General features: G+C 46.5%; 1 long non-coding RNA gene across 2 annotated transcripts; it reads right to left on the bottom strand.

Annotated features, from left to right (window-relative positions):
- Positions 1-247: 247 nt before the first annotated feature.
- Positions 248-25,240, bottom strand: LOC123365922. Of its 2 annotated transcripts, XR_006577826.1 has the most exons (4): positions 25,070-25,240; positions 17,275-17,363; positions 8,242-8,308; positions 248-307 (listed from the first exon to the last, which is right to left on the bottom strand). It is a non-coding gene; the product is annotated as an uncharacterized LOC123365922 (long non-coding RNA). The 2 variants fall into 2 exon arrangements; XR_006577825.1 differs by lacking the exon at positions 248-307 and having other exon boundaries at positions 8,171-8,308.
- Positions 25,241-25,871: the final 631 nt, after the last annotated feature.

Here is a 25,871-nt window from a genome sequence, read left to right as displayed (position 1 = left end):
AAGGGTGTTGACAAAACTTCAAAGACGAGTGTAAAGTTCCATTCTCACGCAATACCCCACAAGACCAAAGCACGTGGTACTTTGCTTGAACCTTTGGCTTTATTTTTTTTCCAGCCGAAATTCTTATTTCATCTTGCAAATACAAGAGCCATAATTAGCAGCAGAGCCTTGTTATTTTTTTTATGCATAACCACAAGCTGTTGATTAGGCAACCGTAGCAGAACAATAATTGAAAGTGTAGGAGGGGGAAGAAAACTAGAAGATGAATATTCATGTTTTGTTGTTATCCTTGTGTCTTTCCAGTTAGCTAGGAAAAGAAAAAAAAAAAAGGAATTAAAGGGCATGACAGCTAGGTTTCCATCAGTTACAGATGTATTAATTAGCTCTGCTTGGCATCAACAAACAGAAGGACGTGTTTATTGGCTCAGGGATGCCACCATAACAACATGGTGCTAATATGGAGTTTGGTCACTTCCCATACATGGGGGGAAAAGGATGGCCTTCTGATGACATGGATTCAATTCTCAGCTCTGCCAATGACTTTCCGTGTGGCCCTGAGCAAGTCATTAGCCTTTGTGCCTCACTTCTTTACCTTAATGATTCTGAAGTGCTCCTGTCCTGTGGTGATGATGGCCTTATAAATGACATGGGGTTGGAACCAGCCGAGAGAAGACCCTGCTCACAGCGCACATACTCCCAATCCCCAGCAGCCAAAGATTGCCCATTCCTTTCCCCAGCCCCCGTCTCTCCAAGACTGCTCCCACAACTGCCTGAGTGTATCTGAGAGGGAGGGAAGTGTGACACCCTGGCACCCCAATATTCACCACGGTCATGTAATTAGGATATGTTTTGTACAAAGTGTGCCTTGTGAGGTCTCATTTTAAAAGTCTTGATCTGCTAGAGAGTAGTATCTCATTGAGTTGGATGTGCTATCGCCGCATGTGAAGTTACGGAGTTTGGCTACGTATGTGTTACTGGAACATGGTGTGAGGTTGAAAACACCCACAAGCAGCTTTTCAAGTACAGCAGCAAAAAGGCCAAATAATGTTAATGGCTTATTAAGGAAATGCACAAGGATGACCCCAGGAACTATGTACAATGGAGCCCTCTCCGAAGTAGCACTACACAATGGGAGCTGTGTGACCAAGGTCACGGCAAAATCGCTTTCCAGCAAGTGGGAAGAAGATATAAAATGGGGGAAGTGACATCAAGAGGGGACCTCACTCTTTCTACAACACCACACCTGGAAAAACACCCGAAGAATAAAGACTGAACAGGGGGGCAGTGATGGTCCCAGGCTAAAGGGATTTCTATCCTGTGCATGTAAACCTGGGAAACCCAAGCTGCAAAGCCAAGGAAGCTTGTGCCTTAAGAATCTTCCAGCCTGTTTATCACTCAGGGTGAGAACTATGTTCAACAGAATTGCAAACTGAGCTTATTTACTAGGTAATCTGCTTTGATCATATATAATCACTTGAAATCTACCCTTTTGAGTGAATAAACTTGTTTTAATCCAAACCAGTGTGCATTTGACTAAGGTATCTGGGGAAAATCTCAGTTTGGTTACCACAAGTGTGCATGGTCCTTTTCACACTGAGGGAGAGGCAGACCGGGCGTTAAACCCATATATTGGCCAGATTTGACCAGGGCAGGAGGAGAGTACTGCTCTGGGTTCCTAGGCTGCGAGGCCGGTGCTTAGAGAGCCTGCCTGTGGCTGCAGCTGGGTGTGCCCCTACCTGTGTGAATATGCAAGGATAGAGGGCTTTGCAACTTGTCAGAGCAGCACAGTGCGAGAGGGAGCCCAGGCGGGTGGGTCAGAGGGCTCAGTGGTACCTCAGTCCCAGATGCCACCTCAAGGGGAACCAGTCACAGGAAGAATGCATGATTTTTTCCCAGTTAAAAATAAAAATCAATGTTCACAATTTGTATTAATAAATACATGTAAAGAAAGAAGGTGTCAAAGATGAAAAAACCTAGGTCCACAAATGCCCACATCCTTTAGACACTCAGGCCTGGTCCACACTGGGGGGCAGTGTCGAGGTAAGATACGCAACTTCAGCTACGGGAATACTGTAGCTGAAGTCGAAGTATCTTATCCCGACTTACCTCCCATCCTCACCGCTCGGGATCGACGTCCGTGGCTCCCCCGTTGACTCCACTACCGCCACTCACTCCGGTGGAGTTCCGGAGTCGACGGGAGCGCGTTCGGGGATCGATATATTGTGTCTAGATGAGACGCGATATATCGATCCCCGCAAAATCGATCGCTACCCACCGATTCGGCGGGTAGTCTGGACGTACCCTCAGAGGAAACTATTATTATTCATTACTGTAGCACATAAAGGCCTCGATAAAAATCAGGGCCCTGTAGGTGCTAAGCACTGTAGAAACATTCAGTAAGAAACAGTCCCTGCCCTGAGAAACTGAATCAAGATAGATAAAGGGATGGGGAAAAGCAGCATTAACACCCCCACTTTACAGGGCAGGACCAGAAGTACAGAGAAATTAAGTGACAGGTCCACAGTGAGATGGGGAGACTGTGAAAGCCAGGAATTCAACTGAGATCTCCTACCTCCTGTCCCGCGCTTAGTCACAAGGTCATCCATCTAACGTTCACGTCTCAGTTTTCACCTGCTAACTGAGCTCTAGAGAAAAATTCCTGCCCACATACTGTGGGGGTAAAATTCCACCAGGATTCCAAATCAGATCTACCCCTGGTGGTAAGTACTCCTGAGGGTACTCAGTGTTTGCATAGGCTGCGCTGTAGCCATCGTTTCAGCAAAGCGCACCAGGGCTTGGATAACAAGCATTGCATTTGGCAGCAGTTTGATATATTCTAATTTAGTTTGCAACTAAAAGAATGAAAAGAACGAAAACAGCTGGTCTCTAGTGACGCGAAAGCAGGGATCACAAAGCGTTGCACTTAGTGAACTTTTAACTCAGACCCATTAACAGATGGCAAGTACCATTCGGAAAACAAGAAATGGAATAAAATGAATTTCATCTAATATTGCACTGAATGTTAAAAAAAAAAAGGGTTTTGCACTAATGAGACATAGCTGTTGTGACAGAATATGTGAAAAGTTGCAGTTTTCCTGCCCCATCCTCTAAACACACACACACACACACACACACACACACACACACACACACACACACAGAGTAGCTGGCACAGGAGACAATAAGGAAGAACTACAGATATGGGGTTAGTAATACTTGATACCTCAAGGGGATAGTTTGAATTTTAATTCCTATTTGTAAAGTGCTTTGCAATCCTCAGAAGGCATAAAGTCTGTTAATAAGGAACCTGGCAAAGGTTTTGCTTTGGAAGTGTGCCATCTGAAGCATTTTCGCTGATTAGCTGGTTCTGGTTATCTACAAGAAGCAACGTCTTTGTGTCACAGCAGCCGCTACCAGTGCGAATAGATCCCCACCCTACGTCAGCTAAGCCTTCAGCTGATATTTTCAATTGGTTCTTCACCTATATATTTATGCAACTGACATATAGTCTATGCCTACACTGCAATCCTAACCCCCCTGCTATCTATACACAAGTCATGCTAATCCAGGGCTTGAATCCTGGGTCCTAGGACCCCACGGAGTGGAGGGCCCTAGCTTGGGTCAAGCTGGAAGCAGGGCCGGCTCCAGAGCCCAGCGGGGCAAGCACCCGCCTGGGGCGGCCCTTTCCCGGGGGGGCGGCAGGCTGGGCCGGTGGACCTGCCGCAGTCATGCCTGTGGGAGGTCCACCGGAGCCACGGGAGCAGCGGACCTGCCGCAGGCATGACTGCGGACGGTTCGCTGGTCCCGCGGCTCGGCTGGACCTCCCGCGGGCATGCCTGCGGCAGCTCAACCGGAGCCGCCGGACCAGCGAACCGCCCGCAGCTGCGGGAGGTCCAGCCGAGCCACGCGACCAGCGGACCCTCCGCAGTCATGCCCGCGGGAGGTCCGCTGCTCCCGCGGCTCGGGGGCGCCTCCCAGGCATGACTGCTTGGGGCGGCCAAATTTGTAGAGCCGCCCCTGGCTGGAAGCCAGGGTTAAAGCCCTAGTGGTCTACAGCATAGATGCAGCCCTCCTGGACTCGTGCTCTGGGAGCCTGCCAAAAATATCCCTCAATCTCACAGGCCAACTTTCTTTGCCCTCTGGACAATCAAATTTTCCCTCACTGCACCACAAACAAAGGGCTAGAGTACCTACGTTTTGGGACGGCACTAGCAAATCTGGGATATGGGTGGTTGGACTTTGGCCTTCATAAAGCAGTGTAGACCCTGGAGCCCCAGGGTTCCACAATACATAATCTTGATTTACAAAGGAGTATGGAAGCTCAGGCCCTAGGTTAACAAATCCAGGGTCTGCTAACTTGAGTGTAGACATACCCACAGGGTCGGATTCTGCTCACACACTGCTGAGGTTCCTTTGGACTGCTGCTAACAGGGTCTCCTGTCTAAGGAACTGGTGCATACGTGCAGGTTCAGGCTGAGAGCGGTGCCAAAGAATTCATTTGTGGGGGGGGGGTGAGGGGGAGGGGGCGGAGAAGATATTTCAGCCAAGAAGATGCCTCCTTTCCCCATAGACATGCCCAAGCACCTAGCTAGGATAAGCAAAAAACATATAGAGTCCAAGGTATTCTGGAACTCAATAATCTCAATGACTTTTTTGATGTGGGCTATTAATAAAAACCCAGTAACCCCAACTGCTCTAATGGGATGCTAAGGTTTGCCTTAATTATACAAAGAGAAAGCCTTTTTGTGCCTTCACGTCAGGAGTCCCCAGAGAGTGCTGCTGTACGTAGTTTGACGAGTAGAGCTGGCCTAACTAGAATAGCTTCCTAGGACCTAGCATTGGCCTATCAGCTGAAAGAGGGGCTTGCCTATGTGCTCCTTGTGACTGCCTCCCTTCCAGGAGAGGGGTGTGTGCCAATAAAGTGGGTTACACTAGAGTGTACCCAGACTCAGTGTCACTGATCTCGGCACAGGGAAGCTGACCAGCAAGACCCCAGAATTCTGTTTCCAGGCTGCAGAGGATGACGCACGTGTCAAAATGGGACACTGGTGTCAGAAGGGGCAACACTATATTTCTCTGGCATGGAACTTGGTTCATTTGCCCATGTTGTGCCTTTGATTAAAAGTTTCCCCTGTTCTAGTATGTTAAGCGTCCACCTTCTCTTCCATCACACAACATTTTTTCCTGCACCCTTTTAGCTGTAATACACCTAGGAAAACATTTAAACAAAAGCCCCATGCAGTTTTAAGATTGACTTTCACTTAAGAAGCCAACACGCTGCATGCCTGAGGTGGGCTGGTTGTTTATTTATTTTGAAGCTCTTTGGGACAAGGACCACTTCTTTTCTGCATTGTATAGTGCCAGCCACATGCATAGTGCTTGATAAATGCATACAAGTAGATCAGGATAAAACTCCACTCTTAAGCCATCTCATTTGTGCTTAAAAATTGCAGCTGTCTCCTACCATTCTGTGTCATGGCATACAGATGGCAAACAGGACGAGAGAAAGACAAGGGTTTCAGACAGAAGATATGATTCTTAGTTTTTGTGGGATCAGATGTTACCTTAGCTTCTAGGGGGTGTTCTGGTAATTTAACTAGTGTATAGACACAGGCAAAGCAGATTGTTGTTATTGCTTGTATTAGAATGCCACCTAGAGGCTTCAACCAAGACCCAAGCTCCATTGTTCTGGGTACAGTCCCAAAGAGCTTACAATCTAAGCAGACAAAGGATGGTGGCAGGCAAGCAGAGGCACAGAGAAATGAAGTGACTGGGATTTGGCCCAGGGTCATACAGCCAGTCAGTAGCAGAGCTGGGAATAAAATCCCTATTTCCTGACTCCAGTGCCCCTAGCCCACACTGCCTCCCCAGAGTCAGTATGGGTGGCAGTCACCCCAAGATAATAGGAGCCGACAGTTGCATTTTCTTTCATGTACTGCATTGGGCATAATGGGTCGCTGTAATGCAACCCACTGCAAAATGAATCAATCAATCGCAGAGCCATTGGTAAACATCAATGGAAATCACGAAAGCAGCCCCAGTAGTGCAGACGTTGGCCTTGCTACGGAAAGAACACAAACTGCTGGAGATCCCTTCCACTCCCCTCTCTCTCCCCCTCTGCCATTTAAAGTCACATCTCATCTCTGTCTCAATGATTTGGAGACGGGGGCAGCTCCTGGGCTTTCTACACCTTCCTGCAAATGAAAGTGAACTGACCATTTGTGAAAGGCAGATTGAGTTCTGCTGTTGGAAAACAATTCAGACACACACAGTCAATAACACCAGCTCTATAGTGATTTGGGCATCCAGCCAGACTGTGCTGTTGCTTAACTTTATTTTCTATAATGAATATGCTGTTGGCAGGCTACCAAATGCCATATCTTCTAAGGAAAGAATTCTTAAGGAAGCTAGTCCACAGGCCCAGCTAGGTCTGTGATAACTTCTCCTGGCAAACCTAGCAAGCAGAGATGCAAGATACCCAAGGAGGCACAGCTAGAGTGCACACACAGCAGTACTGCTGGGTAGCAAGTTAGCAGAAAACATCCCTTGGCTATCTGTCTTAATTAAAACTGTAACATTGAGTCTCCCCTACATGTGTTGGTATGCGTTAATGGTATTTCAATCATTCTCCTTCCAATATAGCCGAAAGACTATGGGCCTGTCCAATTCCCATTGCTGTCAATGGGAGTCTTTCCCTTGGCTTCGATAGAAGTTGGATCCAGTCTATTATATTGTTGCTCCTTCTCAGAAGCAGAACTCTTACATAGGTGCAAATTCTGCAATACTTAGCACCCACGCAGGCAAAATTGTCACTGGCTTCAGTGTATGTGAATGTACCTACAAAGTAGTATTTCTGCACAGAAATCAAGTGCATCGGTATCTCCACCTACAGTCCCCCAATACTGGTTTGCCTTTGGAAATGTAAGTGGAGATTAGTCTCATCTCATCAAAAACCACACACACACCCAACACAGCCCCTGGTCTTTGGTAAAGCCTGTAAAAAGTCATATTCATAGATTTAAGGAAACCCAAAGTGTTTTGTGTAGTTGATCCCAGGTGCAAATCTGCACATTTTTACCAGTTACGTATGTCTTATGTTTCCTGATCTAGGGAAACTAGAGTAATATTGAGTAGAAGCAGAGATGTGTTATTGTCACTGTATGCAGCTTTAGCAAGGCCATAATCACAATACCCTGTCTAGTTCTATTGTCTACAGTGTAAAAAGGTTGTTAAGTTGGATAAGATTCATATTATGCAACAAGAATAATATGAGATATGGAAAACCTGACTTATAAGGTGACACTAAAGAAGCTCAATCTATTTAGTTTATCCAAGAGAAGGTGAAGAGGGGATTTGATCTTGGTCAATACATAACTTTGTAGGGAGAATCTTTCTAATAGTAGAGGGCTCTTTGCTAAATTAAAGGCATAACAAGATCCAATAACAGAAAGCTGAGGCTAGATAAATACAATTTGTAATAAGGTGCAAACGAGGATAAATTAACCATTGGAACTTACAAAAGGATATAGTGGACGCTCCATCACTTGATGTCTTTACATGAAGACTGGATGCCTAAGAGATAAGGGCGTGATGCTGGAATTACTTTGTGTATTTCTATGGCCTATCTGATGCAGGAGGTCAGACTAAATAAATCACAATAGTCCCTTCTGAACTTTAATAATAATAAATAAAAAAAAAAATCTATGAAACTCCAAAACCAAAGGCAGTTCTTGCTGATGAAACCCTACTGTTAAATGAACAGTACAAAAATGGTGCCCCTGAGCAGTATGAAGAAGTTGGTCAGCAGCAAAGTTTTGTCATGCTGATCAGAATAAATAGCAACATAGTCTCGAGGGATAAGGGGAAGATGTTCAAAAGCAAAAATGAGAGTTAAACATCCAACCGCCTTTTGTGTTGGTAAAATGTCTTCATGAAGGCCTTATCCACTGCCCATTTGTCCATTCAAGCCAATGGAAAGATACCCATTGATTTAATACGCATTGATTCTGGCTCTATATTGGCAATGTCTTGTAAATGATCCTGAAACACCTGGACTTTCATTCACTATATGACAATCGGTGATTTCCCATAGCTGTTGCTGGCAACTCTGCTGATGTTCTCAGACACTGCATTTCTAGATGTGCCGGCCTCAATATAAGACACTAAAACGAGCTCCATGATTTAGTCCCATGGCTGTATGTGAGGTTTATTGCAAAGCACATGAATTATTGCTGCATTTACCTGCACAGCCCCTATTTCAGCGGTATCTGCATCCTCGTTTTGTAATGTTTCCGGTCTGTCCAAGGCACTATGTAAAATTAAAATGATTTCATTTCACATGGGGAATATCCCTCTTGAATTAACAGTGCTTGGATGATTGATAACTTGCTTGCTTTCATTTGCACAAAAAGTGATATTTTATTCAGCAGACTGGCTTTGCAAGCCTCAACTTCCAAACTGAAGTTGAAACCAGTTTCAGTACCCAAAAGTTAATGCTCTATTACTCAATGCTCTACTTAAGTCTCTTCTTAAAATGCTTATACAAGCAAACTAAAGACACAAACTGCTAATGTAATTAGTAATAAAAATAATTGCAAATAACAGTTACCTCATTAATATGCACTGAAGTACAAGTTACACAAAAGCAAGCGTGATCACTGGTTCAAAGCTGGTGCAACAGTGTTAATGGCATTGGAAGGTTATTTTAAGACAATCGGATTTATTGACTTTAGATGATCATGATGGTCCCTTCTGACTTTAGTCTGATCTCCTGCACATCACAGGCCGCAGAACCTCACCCACCCTGTAATAGACCCCTAACCTCTTGCTCAATTGCTGAAGTCCTCAAATCATGGTCCCATTAAAGACTTGAAGTTACAGATAATCCACCGTTCTAGTTTGTACCAGCAAGTGACCTGTACCCCATGCTGCAGAGGATGGTAAAAAGAAAAAAAACAAAACACACAGGGTCTCTGCTAATCTGACTTGGGAAAAAATTCCTTCCCAACCCCAAATATGGCAATCAGTTGGATGGCAAGACACACCAGCCAGACACTTACTTGCTACAGAGAATTCTTTCCTCAGAGCCCTCTCCATAGCACATAGAGATATGGGCTACTAGCAGTCTAAGATTGTCTACAATGGCACGTGACCCAATCACATCATACCATTCCCTCCATGAACTTATTACGCTAAGTCTTAAGCAAGTTAGCATTTTTGCACCCACTACTCCTGTCAGGGTACAACCCCCAAGTTTATGGATTCATTAAAAATCCTTCCTATTGGGCTTGTCATTTCATAGAATCATAGAATTCAAGATCAGAAGGGACCGTTATGATCATCTAGTCTGACCTCCTGCAAGATGCAGGCCACATAAGCCAATCCACCCACTCCTTAAGCAAGCGACCCCTGCCTCATGCTTCAGAGGAAGGCGAAAAACCTCCAGGGCCACTGCCAGTTGAGCCAGTTTGTTTATATTTTGAATGGAGATTATCCAGGCTCCCCAGTTTGATCCCATTACACTGTTTGAGTTGGGCTTACACCTCAGAGGAGGTAATTTCTACTTCCATATCCTTGTTTCCATTAGCCACCCTGCCACTACCCTAAACTCCTCATTACCCTTATTAAAAACTGAGGCAGAGTATGTATGTGTTCAGGTGTTGGGGTGGAGACGAAAGATAATATAGGAATGGCCCATCTTCACTGCTTAATGGTCCCACTTCATCTTTCCTGGTTTTCTTTTTATTTATATGGCTGTAATGATGCTGGTTCTGGTGGGACCCAACTGAGAGTGCCAATTCAGGACAAGTTGCTTAAAGCAGGGCAGTTACAGCCCAAGGCTGGGGTTTTTCCACCTCTAAGGCAAACCAAAACTAGACTTTGGTTTTACCCCACTAGCTAACCACAAGCCATTCCCTTAGACACTCCAGTTTCCCAGTATCACCACCAGTGCCACTCATTATGGGGACAAATGGTTATGAAAACCAATACCCCAGTAAAAGAAAAGAGGTTCTTCTGATCCTAAAGGACCAAGCCCCAGACCCAGGTCAATATACAAATCAGATCTTGCCCACAAATCACGCTGTTGCCAATCCCTTATGAATAAAACTTTAGATTCTAAAAGGAAAAAGATATAGATAAGAGATAGAATTGGTTACATGGAATCAAATACATATAGTAATGGCAAAGTTCTTGGTTCAAGCTTGTAGCGGTGATAGAATAAATTGCAGGTTCAAATCAAGTCTCTGGAGCACATCCCCAGCTGGGATGAGTCATCAGTCCTTTGTGTAGAGCTTCTGTTTGTAGCAAAGTCCCTCCAGAAGTAAGAAGCAGGATTGAAGCCAAGATGGAGATGAGGCATCAGCCTTTTATAGTCTTTTCCAGGTGTAAGAACACGTCTTTGTTCTTACTGTGGAAAATTACAGCAAAATGGAGTTTGGAGTCACATGGGCAAGTCCCTGCACACCCTGCTGAGTTACAAGGTGTATCTGCCTTCTCTCCATGGGTCAATTGTATAGCTGACGGTCCTTAATGAGCCATCAAGCAGGCTAGGTAGAGCTGACTCCAACTTGTCTGGGGTGTCACCCAGAAGCATAGCATAAGTTTGAAATACAGACAGTATAGAACCAATATTCATAACTTCAATTACAAAAATGATACACAGACAGCATAATCATAACCAGCAAACCATAACCTTGTCTTAGACACCTTATTTGACCCCTTTATAAAGAATTTGGTGCCACTACAGGACTTTGGTTGCAACAGTGATCTATATGGTCCCAGTTCATGTCAATAACGTCACAATGGCTATTTCTGGGTTTTTTTTCCTGAACAGCACATACCCTTTAATACCTGTACTCTAGTCATGACTACTGTTCCACCATGTTTCTGTTATAAGGTTTCATTTCCTGCACCAGTAGTTCTAGTTCTTCGAATTTGTTACTTAGGCTCCTTACATTGGTGTACAGACATCTTAGTTGTTTCTGCTTGGCTTCACCCAGATTCCTTGATTAGGTACAGTCATTCTATTGCCAATATCACCTACCTGTTATCATTCGACATCAAGAGGAAAGAGTGCGCCACTGCCATTCTCTACATTCTGTCATACAGCAATGGAGAAAGGTATCTTTTTTTACTTGATATTCCTCCCACTCAATATCAGGAGGCATAGAAATTACATAAGCATCTCTCAACAATGTCCCTTGAATTCCTAGCTTGGAGTTTTTAGTCAATTGTGCCAACCTCCATCCCAGAAGTTTATTTCCCGCCCTACGCGGGTGGAATCCATCCAATGGGAACAGTCCTCTGTCCGAGAATGCCTCCCAGTGGTCAAATATTCCAAAGTCCTCCTCATAGCACCACTGCCTGAGCCATCTGTTGATCATCTTGATTTTGTCTCACCTTCATTCTTGTCCTCCAGGCACAAGTAGAATTCCACTGAAAGTCAAGTGACCCTCTTTCTTTAAGAGTCTTCCCCAGCCTTGCGCAGTCTCCCTGGATGTACTCCAGTGAGAATCTGCCCTAAATGTAGGAACAAATGATACAGCTAATCAGTGGATTCTTTCCTGCGCCACATCCTGTAGCTGAGCTCCTGGCAGACAGCACACCCTTCTGTTCTCTGGATAAGTGCTGGTGACAGGACTATCTGTTCTTCTTAGTAGGGAGTCCCCAATCAGGGAGACCTGTCTCTTTGTTGGTGTGATTCTCCAACCTTCCTCCTCCTGTTTTTTCTGGCTGCAAGTCCTTGTCTTCTGTTCTTCCTTGCAATCTTCTGCAAGTCATTCTCTATCCTCCTGAGGCTCTGAACTCTGGCTATTTCCATTGATTCTTCCTCCTCTTACTGCAGGGCTAGCAAACCTATTCCTGAGCTCTATTTCTCCTTCACTAGCTGTTTAACGCTGCCTGGTTCTCATAGTCACATGCTTCCATTGGCCACTTTCCTCACCCATCAGTCTACCCTCACAGTTCTCCAGTCCAGCTTGCATCTGCGAGTCTTGAGTTTTCCCTTCAGCCTCCTCCCACCTTCCCTCTATTATCTGCTCAAATCCCCTTCAAAACTGAAGCATGGTTTCTACCTGCATCTCCAAGCCTCAGATCTTCTGGTCCATCAGGTGGCTCTTCATACAAATGAAGCACTTTTTAATACCCATTCCAGGATAATGTGCATGCCTCAGCTTCCACATCCAGCCACCCTCATTGTCTCTTACATTCTTTGGGTCACTACCATGGCTGCTTCTGTAGTGGTCATAGGGCCTACTTCATAACAAATATATTTGGCTTTCACAAGCATCAAACCTAATTTTCAGGGCTTTGGTGATATTGAAGTGTTCTGAGATTTTTCTATCAAATCTAGTTCTGTACAACACCAAATAACTTTTCCTTATTATCAGAGTCTTTCCCATAGGTGTACATTTGACTGCTTCTTTTACACCATTGAAGTATTAAACAGATTCCCTGTCCCCACCTCCTCCAGAAACAATTCCTGTTGGTCATCCTTGAAAGCGGTGCTTTTTGGTGATGGCAGCATCCAGTAACTAAGCAACAAAAGATAATCCCTGAACAAGAATTCAAGGTGGATCAAAGTATAAGCCCTACTGCATATATTCTGCTGCATCATCATTTCTCACTTTGCAGTAATTTAGTCTGCAACCTAAAAAAAAAAATTGTATGTTAAAGACTAATTGGAGCACAAACTAAGACCAAGGTTTTCTCTAATACCACAACAGGTCCTAAAGCTGGCACAGACAGACCCCTGAAGGAATACTCAGTGAAAAGGGATCCTTTGTTTATATCAAGGCTCCTAACCCTTGTTTGCTGCAACTGGAAAAAATGAGCATGGTCAGAACTTCCCTATGCCTTGGTAATCCTTGGCTACAGGGCCGGCTCTGGCTTTTTTGCTGCTCGGAGAAAGGGTGCAGGGAGACCGGAGCAGCGAACCAAAAAAAACAGGGTGCAAACTTTCGGTGCCACTTACTTGGTGGCTCACGGCTGCCTCCCGCAGCTGCGCTGGTGAGCCTCTGGGCGGGCAGCTGCACTCTGGCTACCGGGACTCCCTGCGCTGCAGACATGCCCTGGGCAGCAGAGTGCGTGCCCTAGCTAGCAGGGGGAGGAAGTGGGGGGGGATGGGGAGGGAGAAAGAGAAGGGGGGTGGCCAGGGCTTCCTTCAGCTGGAGTGCTCACCACTCGGCCCCTCCTGCCGAGCTGCCTGCCGGGAGGGCTCCGCGCCGCTCCCGCCTGCAGGTGAATTGAAAGTCGTTGGGGAGTGAAGGACGTGGGCTGCTGGACTTGCTGCAGACTTGGCACCGCTGGGGCAGACAGAGCGCACAGCCCACTCCCAGCAGGGCGCTCCCCTCCTCCACGCCACCGCCCCCTACAGTGGCACACTGCAAGTCGTTGGCGAAAGGAAAAAAAAACAAAACACAAAAAACAAAAACAGGGAGCAGCAAACCAAAAAGGGCAGCCGCGTCACCCTAGGTTTGGGCAGAATGCCGCCCTTTAGAATCTGCCACCCCAATCACGGGCTTGCTTGGCTGGTGCCTGGAGCCGGCCCTGCTTGGCTACACCTTCCCCCTCCAAGATCATGGTGCATCCTGGGAGCCCAGCCTATGGAAGAGAACGGGGACGTGTGGCCACACTGAAAAAGAGCCGACAGCAGCAAGTCTCAGAGTCTGGGTCAACTGACTCAGGCTCACGCTCCAGGTCTAGAAATGGTAGCGTAAGCTTTCCCGCTCGGACTAGAGCTTGGGCTCCGAGACCCACCTCCCTTGGCTGGAGTCAGGGCTCTGATATCTGGCAAGGGAGGCGAGTCTCAGAGCGCAGGCTCCAGCCAAGCAAGATGGTGTACACCAAGCTCCCTAGTGTAGACAAACAGTGTCTATTTTGAGTGCGGGCCCACGTCTGTTGACCCAGGCTTTCAGAGTGGCTGCCCTGTTTGTTGTTTCGTTTTCTGCGGGGTCAGGGAGGGGGAGAAAACGTACCCTGGGAGTATAAAATGAGGTGCTGCAACAACATTTACAAACAAATCCTTTTTTAAATACAGATTTTCACTGAAAAAAACTGAAGTTCCTCATGGGAAAGACACCAAACCATTTTGCCACCTTTGCACGACCTGGTCCTAACCGGCACTGGTCATTCCTTAGCTGAATATCTGAGCCAATATATACATTTGTCTCATAAGTGATCACTTCAAATTCAACTTGGATTTAGTTAAGCATCTTTTTTTAATTAGGCACGTGGTTTTAACTGGTCCCTGGGTGGTAGCTTAATATGGGATTCATTACACAGGCTATAGTAACCATTAGCTACAGTGTACATTGTTTTTAATGCACTTGTTAGTGAATGTACATAAACCCTGCCATATGAATTTGGTAAGACCACCTAATGAGCAGAGCAAAATGCATATCCAATGGGTAGATGTAAGGGCAAATGTAACTGGAACATCCTACTAAAGGGATAAATAAGCCATTTGTACATCTCAGGATAGGTTTTCCCCACTCATTCTGTGGAAAATATGAAGATTCCTATTAGCAGGAGGCGGGGGTGTGAAAACACAATTAGCCCTGATTTTCGTTCTGGGGAGCTATGCTCAGAAACACAAAGGGAGTAAGTTATTGACCGGGATCAGCAGACAGGGTCACCAATAAGCCAGCAACATTTAAAGGGGACACCGTGAATCAACAAATAGACTTTAGAAAAATCACCCAGGGACATATGTTCAAGTCTGAACTTCAGTCTATGAAAAAGAGCCATAAATTAGCTTGTTTTTTTTATGAAATGGCCTGGGTGAGAGATTCAGTCAGCAGAGTGTATTAAATACCATACTCAGCCAACATTTATTAAAGGGGAGAAATGTCATTGGAGAAATTGCATCTATACGGAAGAAAACTATATATGGAACAGCAAACATCTGGCAAGGGACAGTAGGCTTAACTGCTATGCTTTCCACAGTCTGATATTCCCCTCCTCCATTAACATGGGAGGAGGGAAATCAGACGAAGGGGAAGCCAGCCAGCAACTGCAGAAATGTGAGAGCAGCCGCTATGCAGCATGCTCCTCTCGCACCTGAGCTTGTGAGGGAGCAAGGTGAGAGGCATTTTCTATTCCTCAGTACTGCAGGGACTTCTCTGTGGATGATATTCTTGTGTTACACTGGCACTCCTATCTGTGCTCTATGGAGTGCTGGAGTAACAGCCAGCCAGGAGGATAACCATAGAGACACTGTGGCCAAATTCTCCAGTCTCCCCAGTTTTTACCCTGTTGTAACTCCATTGACTTCAGTGAAGTGGTTCCTGATTTATACCAGAGTGAGAGGAGAACCCAAAGGGCCTGATTATTACCCTGCCCTGCTTCTATAGATTCTGGCTGTGAATTCTGCCCCTGCTTAAACAAATTCAAAATCCCTGGCCTTTTATTGACAGAAATACAGCCCTTGTAAGAGGCTGATAATGATAATGCACTGCTGACCATCAAGAACCACAGGGCTCTTAGCAAATGTATGTTGGTATTCAGGAACGGAAACCTCTGCCTCAGCGTGTGAACTTAGCACAAACAACTCCATACAGCACTCCACCCAGCCTCGCCACAGCCTTCTGGAATGCTCTCCATCTCTGAAATCAAGCCCACCAGAACTATCCCGTCTGCGGGTGATGGTGTCACTGCCAATTCAGCCCTCACACAACAAATTAGACACGAGGTGCTTCCCCCCTATTCATGGGATCTCTGTTCTCAGGGACCCTTCAACCAAGGCACAGATGTCAGAATCCCAATTCCTGGCCTAAAATGAGCCTCCTGAGAATTTGTCCCTTTCTTCTGCCCCACTCAGAGGCCTACTTCTGTGCTCCACCTGTGAGGAGATGCTCATCCTGTCACATGACCCTTTGTAGAGGACCAAATCCTGCTAGATCCACCCATGGATCTAAGAACCGTCACATGTATGGTGTGTTTTACCCTCTTTGCCAGAAGGGAAACCCTGCCCTCCAGATGTAAATGGTGAAGGAAATACTGTGAATTAAAGCTTAGAGTTTCCTGGTCCCTACATCGACTTTTCCCCACACGGCGGCCCATAGACACTAGGTTCTTGTTATTTACGTTCCTAATGATTTTGCTCTGGCAGTATTGATCCACTCTTAAATTTGTTACTTGGTTCTTCTGCACTCATGGTCATCTTGCAAAGCCAATTTGTGTGTGAGATCTTGAAATCAATAATAATAAAAAGAAGAGGCTGCTCTCTTGACTGTGAGGAACCTACGTCACGTTCGATACCTTGGAGGGGCTGTTCTCCAGCGCTGTAATGAAGTACAGTTTGTTATACAAGCTGGCCGCCCTTCCTTCCTCTGGGATGTTGTTGCTGGACATTGAAACAAGGGTAGAGCCATTTTCTGCTGTGCAGAAGCTTGTTCTCTATTCTTTTTAGGGCCAGATCCTGAGCCAGTCCAGCTGCTTGCCAATCAGTGGATCTATGCCAATTTACACCAGATAACAATCCGGCCCTTCAAATATAAAGATAATTTAGGAAACTGGTTTCACCTCTAACAGGCTCTCTTTCAAAACTGACCCAGACCTTCACAGTTTCCAGTAGAGACAAAGTCACTTGTTCGCCTATGTACTAAGTAGCTTCTTATAGCAGAATGTTGCTGTGGTGTAAGTTTATCTTCTGTTTCCTTGCTGGATTATTTTGAAGGCTGTCTGGGGGATTTGTTAATACTAGCATTAGTGGCCAAATTCCAATTTGGAACACTATTTTACCTGCTTAAAATCCCCATGTCGCTTCAACTGGATGATGCATTCTTCACCACTTGCCTGTCTTCAAAACTACTAGAGAGTTATAATGGCTACTGTGTTCTTTCCCAGAGACTGCATTTCAGTGCTGGATGGAGTGAAGAGACTCCTAATTCTGTAATGAACCTACCTGCTTGGGGGGTGGGGGGGAAAGACTCTGTATAAGCCAGAGCACACAATAAAAACTATAATAAAAAAAAATAAATAATAATACTCCCCCACTAGTAAAGACATTCATCCTTATTTTCAGTTTCACCCAGCTACCAAAGACTCTTTAACAAAGCTGCTTTTCCCGTTCACGTGTGCACTGATGCCTTTGCTTTTTATTACACTCTTATTTCATTGCTCTGCTCCCTTGGAAGCTCTTACTTAATTGTTCCCTGCAGCTCAGCAACCTGCAGTCACCTACAGACCACGTGTGGCTGAGTCTTGTAATATTTTCTTTCCCTACCCCTGCACTCTCTCACTTAATGAATTTGTTAAAGCTACAGCACTTACCGGTCAAGAGGGCAGCTTGGAAGTGAATTTGTCCTTGGAGTTGGATCAGGACTTGGCAAACACTCAGTTGGCTTCTTAAGCAACTCCAGCTGAAAAGTTACAATACTACTTTGCAAGCCTATTTAAGTCAATGGGAATCTGTTGACTTCAGTGGGTTTTGGATCAGGCCCTCAGTGAGTTCTGTTCAAGGATATCAAAGGGCCCAATTCAGGAAGGTACTTAAACACATGCTTAACTTTAAGCACACAAGTAGTCACTAACATCAATGGCACTAGTCACATGGCTTAACAGAGTCCTTACAACACGCTTTGAGGAAGGGAAGTACATTTTACAGTGGAGGGGGACACAGAGGCATAGACTAACATTTGTGAACTCGGGTGCCTGAAATTAAACACTTAATTTCATATTTAAGCACTTAAATGGTCTAATTTTCACAGGAGCCAACAAGACAGCTCCTGCAGAAGTGAAGAGCAACTAATTAAAAAAAAAAAAAACAGACCACTTACTGGGGTGTCTAAATATGGATTTTGTTATCTAGCTTCCAGTACTCAAATTTGAAAGGAAAATAAATGACAGTCTTTGCCCCACAAGAGTTTACAATTAAAATAGACCAAAAGGTCTACAATTAAATCAGACAAAACAGTGGGAGAAAAGGAAGCATAAAAGTGAGGAAACAAAAACACAGAATAAGAGCTTGTCTACATGGAGCGGTAACGAGGGCCACTGAGATGCGAGTTCTAAAGCACACCAAAGTGTTACATGCTAACTAACCTATGTAGATCCTGCTATATTGAAACAGTTAATGCATATGACATTAGTGTGCACTAGGGAACTTTAAGGCCTGGTCTACACTGGGGCGGGGGGGTCAATCTAAGATACGCAACTTCAGCTACGTGAATAGCGTAGCTGAAGTCGAAGTACCTTAGCTCGAATTACTTACCCATCCTCACGGCGCGGGATCAACGTCCGCGGCTCCTCCGTCAACTCCGCTACCGCCACTCGCTCCGGTGGAGTTCCGGAGTCAACAGGAGCGCATTTGGGGTTCGATATATCACGTCTAGATGAGACGCGATATATCGAACTCCGAGAAATGGATTGCTATCCGCCGATCCAGCGGGTAGTGAAGACGTACCCTTAGTGTGCGTCACTGGGCCTATGCTGGCCAGTTAGTACATAGCACATTGGTGCGCTTTAGAACTCACATCTCAGTGGCACTTGTTACCCCACCATGTAGAGAAGCCCTGTGTGACTTGCCCAAGGGTACAGAGAAAATCTGTGGCAGAGCAAGATCAGAAACCAGGTCCTGTAACCCTGCCTTGTATATTATTTAGGCCTGGTCAGAAAAGAGAAAAAAAAAAAGTTCATGGAAAAAAATGGGTGTTTCTCATGGAAATTTTTTGAGAGTTTCTGATCAGCTCTAGTTTTAACTGCAAAACCATCCATCCAGGCAATTCTGCACTGAAAAAACAGACCTCTCCAGAATTTGTACCAACATGTTTCCACTTCACACCACTAGAGATTTGCAGCATTTCTGGTACATCTAACACACAAGAACATCCATTAAGTATGACCATTTTGCATGTTTTCTGCTAAACAATAATAGTTTTCTTAAAAAAAATGACTCGTTTCTGATGCAACAGCATATGCTGTTTGCCCTGGGCCTTGGAAACTGTGAGGATTGGTGCAAGGTAACATTTGAGGAAAATGTGCCAAAAAAGATTTTTCTTTCAGAAATATCTTCTTGCAGGCCATTTTGCTCCCTTCTGGGTGGGCAGACAGCTCGTGTGATCTCCAGTTTCTCTTTCTACCGCAATAACAGTAAGTCATTTGCAAGTTGGAGGTGTGGGGGTTGAAAAGGATGAAGTTTTTCCAGTGGGAGGTGGTGATGTCTTTCCCTGGGAAACCTCTCTGGACATTCAGGTCAGTTGGTGATTTGCAAATGCAGGGGGCGGATGGAAGAATGTTCAGTAATATCCTTATGAACTGGGAATAAGTTCTCTCTAGTAAGGCAAGAGTTTTCTTTTACTCTTAGCACAATGAGACTCTGATCCTGACTAGGGGCACTCAACGCTACAATATTACAAATAAATAATAAGCCAGAGAAGGAAACAAATTGCGGTAGAAGCAGGAAATCCCCCTCCTACACTCCAACGTTACACTTCACTTCAAAGTCATCTGAATATTAATAGCTATAGTCAAACTGTTTTATTTGTTTGAATACTAAAAAGCATGAAATAAAACCAATCGATGCATTTTAAAAAAATCATAGACTGGCATTTTCAAAGCCACAGAAGGTACCTAAAAGGCCAGTTTGCATATAGTTGGGCACTTAAAAGGAAGATCAATGGGAAGATGAGTTTCCCTTCCCAAGATCAGTCTCCTCCGCTCTCCACAGACTGGTTTGTGCTGGAGCTGTGGCTTAGCCCTCCAGCGAAGCCCCAGACTAACTTGCTACCCCAGAAAAGGGTGAAGAGTCCCAACGAACAAAAAGGCTGTTCTGGGGCTTTTCTTCAGGCCATCCCCTCTGCTGGGCCCTTTCCCCCAATCCCTTTCTAGAGGGCTTGTGTGAATTGGTCTCGCTCTGGTGTGGAGCACTGGGTCCCCAGGCATGTTCCTCGGAAGCACCTATCCTCTTGCAGGCACTGGCTCAGGGCTTTCCACAGGAGCCTGTCCACTCCGTGTAGTTCCAACTCCAGATTAGCCTCATGCTCTCCTGGCCGGCCTTCCTTCCTCCCCCTCCCCCCCCCCAAGCTGGGAGGCAGCTAATCAATAATGGCACAGGGTGGGTGCCCCCCCTCCACTTAAAGGGGCCAGTTACCCTGTGCCAGTTTCCATTATCACAGTATCTAAGCCCCTCACAATGTTTAGTGTATGTGTCCTCCAGACACACCCTTGAGGCTGGGAAGTGCTGTGATCCTCACTTTACAGAGAGTGAAATGGCTTGCCACAAGTCACACAGAGTCCATGGAGCCTGAGTCTCCCAAATCTCAGGCTCGCACTCTAACCACCGGATCATCCTTCCCGCCCAATGAAAGAAAGAGGGGTGTGCATAGACCTTTCAAGGGTTATTCCTAGCACGCAGCAGGGTCATCTCAGAGGTAAGGGCAGGGGAGAGGGGGAAGGGCACTCCAAGTCCAAAAGAAGCATGAAACACAAACTCTTCCCTTACCTCCAGGAAATCTGCTGGCCCTGGCCAGCCTTCCCACCCCCTGTGAAAGCCCCACATCCACTTTCTCTGGCTGCCCCCTCCACCTGAGCTGGACTCTTCCTCTAAAGCATCTCAGGGTATGGCTACACTGGCGATTTGCAGCGCTGGAAAGCCTCCACCAGCGCTGCAATTAGTAAGTGGCCACACCTGCAAGGCACTTCCAGCGCTGCAACTCCCTGGCTGCAGCGCTGGCCGAACACCCCTCTCGGCATGGGGAATAAGGATTCCAGCGCTGGTGCTGCAGCGCTGGTCATCAAGTGTGGCCACACACCAGCGCTGTGATTGGCCTCCAGGGTATAAGGATTATCCCAGAATGCCTGTTCAGCCACTCTGCTCATCAGGTCAGACTCTACTTCCCTGGCCTCAGGTGACCCGCCCTTTAAATGCCCCGGGAATTTTAAAAATCCCCTTCCTGTTTGCTCAGCCAGGTATGGAATGCAATCAGTGAATCTTTACAGGTGACCATGCCTCCACGTGGCAAACGAGCCCCAGCATGGAGCAATGGCGAGCTGATGGACCTCATCAGTGTTTGGGGGGAGGAATCTGTGCAGGCACAGCTGCGCTCTAGCCGTAAGAATTATGATACCTTTGCCCAGGTATCGAGAGCCATGATGGAAAGGGGCCATGAGCGTGACGCGGTGCAGTGCAGGGTAAAAGTAAAGGAGCTGCGGAGTGCCTATTGCAAAGCACGCGAGGGAAACCGCAGATCCGGCAGTGCCCCCACGACCTGCCGGTTTTACAAGGAGCTGGATGCGATTTATGGGGGTGACCCCTCTGTAAATCCAAGGACCACGATGGACAGTTCAGAGCCGGTAGAGGAGGGGGAGGGGGAGGCAGACAGTGAGGCTACTGTGGTGGGGGAAGCCAGCCCGGAGGAGGCATGCAGTCAGGAGCTCTTCTCAAGCCAGGAGGAAGCTAGCCAGTCGCAGCCCCTGGAACTTGGTGCAGAAGAATCACAGGAGCAGGTCCCAGGTAAGCAGCTTTTATTGCAATGCAAAGGTTTTGGGAGAGTAGGGGGGATGGTATGGCTGCATGCCTAGACATGGAATATCCCATTGATGTGGTCTATCACGTCGCAGTAATCTGCCTCTGTAATCTCTTCAAAAGTTTCTGCAAGAGCATAGGCAATTCGTGTGACCAAGTTTAAAGGGAGAGCCATTGTGGTCCCTGTCCCATTCAGGCTAACGCGTCCGCGCCACTGTTCCAGGAGGGGTGGGGGAACCATGCTTGCACAGAGGCACGCTGCATAAGGACCCGGGCGGAATCCGCATTGTTGTAGGAGACCCTCCCTTGCTTCTTTGGTAACCCGCAGAAGGGAGATATCTTCCAGTATTAACTCCTGTGGGAAATGGAGGGAGTGTTTCAGTGCTGGTTTCCCCAACTGCATAGCGCGGCAGGCAGGAACCCCAGGAACCCCAGGGTTAACAAAGCCCCGAAACAGGCAGCCTAGCCATGAAGCAAGAAGCACCCTGCTCGAGCAGACCGCGGAAGGAAACCCCAGGGTTAATTCCTGAGGGACATGGCACTGCTGCGTTTAACAAAGCCCCAGCACCCTGCTCGAGCAGACCGTGGAAGGAAACCCCAGGGTTAATTACCATTACCATTTCTGGGAGGCTGTGAATTCTCTAGCAGTTGCTGAAATGTGTGAGGAATGCTTGTGAGACTTTAAAATAACTTCAGATTATACACAATGGAAGCTCTCTTAAAATGTATCATTTGCTGTATTTTTACAGTGACCTTGAGTAGTCCTGGGCCGGTCTTATCAGTGACTGAAAGAAAGCTTCAAAACCTGAGGAGGAAACCGAACAAAAGCAAAGAAGAATTGGTGAAGGCAGTTATGAACCAGTGTGCAACAGAGAATAAAAATGCGCAGGAATGGAGAGAAAAGATGCATCACTGGAGGCAAACAGAAAGCAGGAGAAAGGCGTTGACGCTGAAGAAAACCACGAGGCAGCTTATAAACCTCATTGCGCGCCAAACAGACTGTATGCAGTCAATGGTAGCAATGCAGGCAGAGCACTACCGTGCCAAACCCCCACCCTCCCAAACCTCTTTCCCCTATGCACCAATGTCAGCTCCAAGTCCCGTTCCCCAGCATCCAGGTTCTTAGCTACACCATCACCAGCTGCCCCCGACACCTGTACGGTCACCTATGAGCCCAGAGAACTACGACCCTTACCCTCTGCACTCAACCCCCATCACCATGCAACAGTACAATCCTGAGGTGCACAGCACTCCTGGCAGTACATATGAAAAACTATGAATGTACAGTTCAACAACCAACCCCCCTGCCCGTGTACTTCCTTTTTTTAAAATAAATGATTTCTTTGATTATGAATCAGTTTTTATTATTGCATAAAGTGAAAGATAACAAACCCCAATGAAAACACAGGTAACAAACATCAAGGAAAACACAGGCACTTAAAAGCACTGTAACCAGTGCACGTCACTCCTGGTCAAGGCAAAAAAACATTACTGTTGGCTTTCAGCCTCAAATTTCTCCCTCAAGGCATCCCTAATCCTTGTTGCCCTGTGGTGGGCATCTCTAGTAGCCCTGCTGTCTGGCTGTGCAAATTCAGCCTCCAGGACTTGCACCTCGTTGGTCCATGCCTGGCTGAATGCTTCACCCTTCCCTTCACAAATATTATGGAGGGTACAGCACGCGGATATAACTGCAGGGATGCTGCTTTCCCCCAAGTCTAGCTTCCCATACAGACATCTCCAGCGAGCTTTTAAACGGCCAAAAGCACACTCCACAGTCATTCGGCATCGGCTCAGCCTGTAGTTGAAACGGTCCTGGCTCCTGTTCAGCTTCCCTGTATATGGTTTCATGAGCCAAGGCATTAATGGGTAAGCGGGGTCCCCAAGGATCACAATGGGCATTTCAACGTCCCTTACTGTGATCTTTCGGTCTGGGAAAAATGTACCTTCCTGCATCTTCCTGAACAGGCCACTGTTCCGAAAGATGCGTGCATCATGCACTTTTCCAGGCCAGCCTGTGTAAATATCAATGAAACGCCCACGGTGATCCACAAGCGCCTGGAGAACCATAGAGAAATACCCCTTGCGATTAATGTACTCGTAGGCTAGGTGGGGTGGTGCCAGAATAGGAATATGCGTCCCATCTATTGCCCCTCCACAGTTAGGGAAACCCATTTCTGAAAAGCCATCCACAATGTCCTGCACGTTCCCCACAGTCACGGTTCTCCTTAGCAGGATGCGATTAATGGCCCTGCAAACTTGCATCAACACGATTCCAACGGTCGACTTTCCCACCCCAAACTGGTTCCCGACCGACCGGTAGCTGTCTGGAGTTGCCAGCTTCCACATTGCAATAGCCACCCGCTTTTCCACCGTCAGGGCAGCTCTCAATCTTGTGTCCTTGCGCCGCAGGGTGGGGGCGAGCTCAGCACACAGTCCCATGAAAGTGGCTTTTCTCATACGAAAGTTCTGCAGCCACTGCTCGTCATCCCAGACTTCCATGACAATGTGATCCCACCACTCACTGCTTGTCTCACGAGTCCAAAAGCGGCGTTCCACGGTGCTGAGCATTTCCGTTACCGCCACAAGCAATTTCATGTCACCCGCTTTAGGCAAATCCATATCATCATCGGACTCCTCACTGTCACTTTGGAGCTGAAGGAATAGCTCAACTGCCAAACGTGATGTGCTGGCGACAGTCAGCAGCAAATTCCTCAGCAGCTCAGGCTCCATTTCACAGCGTGCTGAACTCACAATGGCAAGAAACGTGGACGGTGAAACTGTGACTGCTGGGAAGTGAAGCGATGCACCACGGGGCGTTGGAACAGGAAGCGGAATGACCCACACACTTCCTTCCCCTTCCCACAATACTCAGCGCCAAAACGGCGCCAAAACGGGATGAGGTGCTCTGTGGGATAGCTGCCCACAATGCACCTCTCAGTACAGCGCTGGAAATGCTGCCAATGTGGCCACACTGCAGCGCTGGCCCTGCACAGCTGGATGACCAGCGCTGCAAACCGTAAGTGTAGCCATAGCCTCAGTGAAAGTCTGGCTCCTGCCCCAGATGTTCCCATTTGGGCTGATAGGGCCTTCAGTAGCCCATTAACCAATTCCTGCCTTCCATGAACAGCTGTTGTGTCCTATAACACCATACACTGAACTCTGAAGTTCAGGGTTTAAATTCTCAGAGTATTCCCTAGAGTCCCCTATACCACCCCCCTACCACTTGGGCCCCACAGATCCCCCTGAAGCCAGCTTGCAGCCCCCTTGGAGGCCAAGGACTCCCAGTGGAAAACCAACAGCATCAAACTGGAATCAAGGGTTGAAAACATTTACCAGCACTCTGCTCCAGCTGAATTAAAGCCCTGCTGAAGTCACACACAATCCTTCATTAAGAGGGAGACTGAAAAGATGGGAGAACCATTGTCTAACTGATTATGTTCAACCATAAACACCCTACATTGTTCAAAATAGGTTTGTTGGCTAGTACATACAGGGGTAGGGAGCTTAGCTACACAGCACATCCAATAAAATCAAGGGGGGAACCTCCACAAAGCAAAAAAATAATGCTTAACAAAAACCTGTTTTACCATATTAAACAATTACCTTTTTACTACTCAGCCTGCCAGTTTCCAGCAGCTTAGCTCTTCTCCCGGTTTGTCCTTCAGAGTTGGATAGAAATTGACTCTCCCAGCTCTGCAGCCATTACTTTTGTGCTGGCAACTGCTCTAATTATGCACCAATTAACCTTAATTAAACCAATTCTTGTACAACTGCTCACACAGACAATTGGCTGAACAAACAGCTTGACAAATATTGTCATTTAAAAGACTTAAAAACAAGTCAAATCCTTAATTGGAAAAGTCAAGTTCTAAATTGCTGCATATTGCTAGTTCTTTGTCCTTACAATGATAGAAAAGGAGTGGTGGCCAATCACCTTCAATGCTCCCCAAACCTTAGCAGGAATTAATTAGTTCTGGCTGATGGGTCTGAAACTGATTATTCCCATAGGAAAGCAGGATAATCAAATATACTTCATTATTGTAAGTGACAGGCTAGTGTAGTAGGCACTGGAGTAATTGTCTTGACACTGGACTGGGAGACTGAAGACTTTGATTTTATTCTCTGCTCTGTGACCTCAGGCAAATCACTTCATTTCTCTCTTTTCCCTCCCCAGCTTTGCCTGGTCTGTTTATTTAGATTGTAAGATCTTTGGGGCTGGGCCTGTCCCTTGCCTAGCACCCTGGCTCCCTGATCTTGTTGGGGCCTGAAAACCCTACAGTAATACAATTAGGGCAAGAGTCACCAGATGGGGATGTTTCCAATCACTTTACAGAGCAGGCACACACAGTTCAGACTTTGAAGAAATGCTCTGTTGTTAAGTTTGGAGGGCAGGATCTTTCTGAGG

The sequence above is a fragment of the Mauremys mutica genome, chromosome 3, assembly GCF_020497125.1.
Source record: "Mauremys mutica isolate MM-2020 ecotype Southern chromosome 3, ASM2049712v1, whole genome shotgun sequence".
NCBI classification, from domain to species: Eukaryota; Metazoa; Chordata; order Testudines; family Geoemydidae; genus Mauremys; species Mauremys mutica.
This window is presented reverse-complemented; position numbering and strand designations above follow the sequence as displayed.